At 54.6% G+C, this 3,544-nt stretch overlaps 1 protein-coding gene and 1 non-coding gene across 7 annotated transcripts in view; one reads left to right on the top strand and one right to left on the bottom strand.

Annotated features, from left to right (window-relative positions):
* TTLL1 (tubulin tyrosine ligase like 1) overlaps positions 1-3,544 on the top strand; it is a 41,750-nt gene that overhangs the window by 34,630 nt on the left and 3,576 nt on the right. The window lies entirely within an intron of this gene.
* On the bottom strand, positions 117-223 carry LOC119469566. The gene has a single exon (XR_005198398.1). It is a non-coding gene; the product is annotated as a U6 spliceosomal RNA (small nuclear RNA).

Raw genomic sequence — 3,544 nt, 5'->3', positions numbered from 1 at the left:
TTTTTTTGGAGGCATGGATGGAAATGGGGTTGGATGTAGGAACAGGCCGTAACGGGATCAGTGACTTCTGTTAGACGAGCATCAGTTTCCCCAATCTTGGACATTAGGAAACGGAAGAAAATATGGAACGCTTCACGAATTTGCGTGTCATCCTTGCACAGGGGCCATGCTAATCTTCTCTGTATCGTTCCAATTTTAGTATATGTGCTGCCGAAGCGAGCACATTTTATTACTACTTTTTTTTTGAGAGGGAGTCTTGCTCTGTCACCAAGGCTGGAGTGCAATGGCGTGATCTTGGCTCACCGCAGCCTCCACCTCCCAGGTTCAAGCGATTCTCCGGCCTCAGCCTCTCAAGTAGCTGAGATTACAGGCATGTGCCACCACGCCTGGCTAATTTTTGTATTTTTAGTAGTGATGAGGTTGTACCTTGGTGGCTACGCTGGTCTTGAACTCCTTACCTCAAGTGATCCTCCTGCCTCAATCTCCTAAAGTTCTGGGATCTGCTGTGCCCAGCCCAGAAAAGCAGTTTGGGCGCTAAACTTGATCATTGTGTATTCTCCTGCTCATGACATACATGTGATGCACTGATCACGTGCCAGGCCCCCTGTTAGCCACCAGGATAGTTGCAGCAGGGTGGATGGAGCGCTCGTTTCTCACAGGTCACCTGGGCTCGTTCCCTAGCATTGCCATGTAAAGCTGAGTGGTGACAGTGAGGAACCCAGTGCTACTGTTGGAGCCTCAGTTTGTCCACCTTTAAATGGGTATAATAAGATGTATCTTACAGAATGGGAAGGAAATAGCTAACCTTCGAGGACTTACCATGCATCAGAAACTGTGCAGAGTGCTTTACACACAGTATCAATTCCTTTCCCCAGGAACGTTTTGAAGTAGGCAAGAGTGTTAGCTCCATTTCACAGATATGGAAACAAAGGCTTGGTGCAGTTCCGTGGCATGCCTGTAGTGGCAAAAGTGGGAGCAAAGTGGGAGCCCATCAGGAGTGTGGTGGCTGAATACAGTATGGTTCATTCATTCCGTGGTCTATTAGGTGGCCTTTAAAAAGACTGACCCAGAAGCAGGACGGTGGCTGAGGAGTGTGTATCAACTCACCTGCTGAAAAAAAAAAAAAGGACTGACCCAGAGCTACCCCATGGGGCCTGGGAGGTGACCTGGGAAAAACTATTGCAGAAAAGGGTCTATAATGTAATCTTGTAAAACATGGACCTCAGAGCCTCCGTGTGTGCCTACGGTGACATGTGCAGTGGCTTACATGCAAATGCATGAGCAGGGAAACGTGGAAGGACACACGTCATGCTGTCAGCGTCGATTCCGCAGTCGAGTGGGTGTCGAGGGAGCCAGAGAACAGAGGGAAGCAGACGGCAGTAAAAGGGGGAGGAGTAGGTGTGTTAGGATCACAGTTACACGCTTCTGTCAAAGCAATAATGTGCATTTAATCTAAATTTTTTAAAAACAAAGGCAGAAATATTTAGTGACATTTACACACAGCAACGTCAGGCTTGCAGCTGGTAGGCACTGCTGGTGGGAGGATTTGAACACGGGCCCAGGACTCGAGAGCCCATGCTTAGCTACCTCCTGCCCCTGTTGCGGGTGATGTGTGGTGTGGATGGGCGTGGCATAGCTCGTCGTCTGGGACAGGAGGAGCAGGTGGAAGCGGAGTTTAGGTGGAAGTATGCTGGGCTTGCTGGCAACCTTGGGACCTCTGCAGGATGGTGGCTGTGAACCTCAGGGGCGACCAGTCAGTGTGTGTGGTCGGTGGGTCTCTCCGTCCACGGTCAGCTGCCTGGGCTAGGTATAGAGAAGGCAGAGGGTTGGGAGGGACCAGAGTTGGGAGCTTGCAATGGCAAGAGAGAGGGCAGCAGGGACAGGGAGGAGGTGGGGGTGGGTGGCAGTCCCATGGGGCAGGTTGGAGTCAGGCACTAGGGAAGAGAGCTGGGAGGAGAAGGGGTAGTGGTCAGGGAGTAAGCGCTTGCCATGGAGATAATGCGAGGGGTGACGAGGCTTGGGGACTCCTGGGGATGGACCGAGATGGAGTAGAGGACAGGGTCACCAGTGGTCATGGAGTTGGGGTTTTCATCTATTTGATCATTGTCTTCACCTGCAACCATGGACTAGGAGCCTGGGTCTCCAAGGGATGGGGGTGGTGACCAGGAGGACTGGAGGTGACTGCACAAGGTGTGGCCGTAACTGTGATTACCAGGCCTGGGAAGAGCTCGGGGTTTTAGGGAGGAGGCCCCCTCCAGCGGGGAGTATGGTGGGTGGGAGAGAAAGCAGCCCCACCCCAAGGGCTGCAGGGGAAGCAGTGTCTTCCAGGAGACCCAGGAGCCCGTTAGAGCAGGAAGGAGAATGAAGGACAAGTGGAGGGTGTGGCGGGTGGGAGACAGGCAGCGGGTTCCGGAATCCGCAGGGGGTGACTCTGGGGATGGGATCAGACTGGGGTTGGCAGCCTGGGAGGTGAAGTGTGATCTCAGGGCTGGGAACGGCAGCTGCGATGGCGGCCTTGGGGGCTGGGTACTGATGGCCCCTGTGCTGGAGGACCGAGGGGTCTGTGAGGGTGCACAGGGGTGGGGACCATTCGGGGGAGACTTGTCAGTAGCATGAGGACCTTGGGGGGTTCTTTTCAGTCCAGCTGAGGATGGCGGGGAGGCTGCCTTGTTGGGAGCGTGTGGGGCCTCTGCCCTGCCCAGCCGTGGCCTCTTTGAGGGAGGGGGCCAGACATGCCATCTCCAGGCTAAGAAGCAGAGGCCACGCTGAGCCCAGCGGAGTGCAGTGTAATCCCAGCACTTTGGGAGGCTGAGGCAGGTGGATCACCTGAGGTCAGGAGTTCAAGACCAGCCTGGCCACCATGGTGAAACCCCATTTCTACTAAAAATACAAAAACTAATTGGGCATGGTAGCGCATGGCTGTAATCCCAGCTACTTGTGAGGCTGAGGGCGGGATAATGGCTTGAACCCAGGAGATGGAGGTTGCAGTGAGCTGCGGTTGCGCCACTGCACTCCAGCCTAGGCGACAGAGTGAAACTCCGCCTCAAAAATAAATAAATAAATAAAGCAGAGCCCAGAGCCTCATTGCTTTTAGCTGAAGAGACAACAAGGTGACCCCCTCCTGATCTAGCCATCCTCTCCCGGCTCCTGAGGGGTAACGGAGGGCTCCTGTGTGTAGCTGATGGTCTCCAAATGCTTCCAGTCAGGGCCTACTTCCCCTAGTCATTCAGATGATCAAAGAACCTGGGTCTGTGTTCAGGTGCGGCCACCTGTAGCAGCAGCAGTTGGTGCTGACTGGGAGGGCCCCGGCATCTGAGTGGCGCCACCCATCCGTGTCCCTGCCGGGTGCTCTGCGTCTCACTCGATGGCCACAGCAACCCCTCAGGGCCCAGCAGCAGGTAGCAAGGACGCTGGCCGCATGAGGTGCCCCAGGCCATGCCGCTGGCCATGAACCCACAAGGCTTGGCACTTTGCATCTGCTACCTCCAGGACACTGTTCTGAAGTTGCTGGCTGGACTTTCACAGCCTTTTTAAAAAGTACTGC

This window comes from Cebus imitator, unplaced genomic scaffold (assembly GCF_001604975.1).
Source record: "Cebus imitator isolate Cc_AM_T3 unplaced genomic scaffold, Cebus_imitator-1.0 Scaffold711, whole genome shotgun sequence".
NCBI classification, from domain to species: Eukaryota; Metazoa; Chordata; class Mammalia; order Primates; family Cebidae; genus Cebus; species Cebus imitator.
The sequence above is the reverse complement of the archived record's forward strand: the minus strand, read 5'-3'. Positions and strand labels throughout refer to the sequence as shown.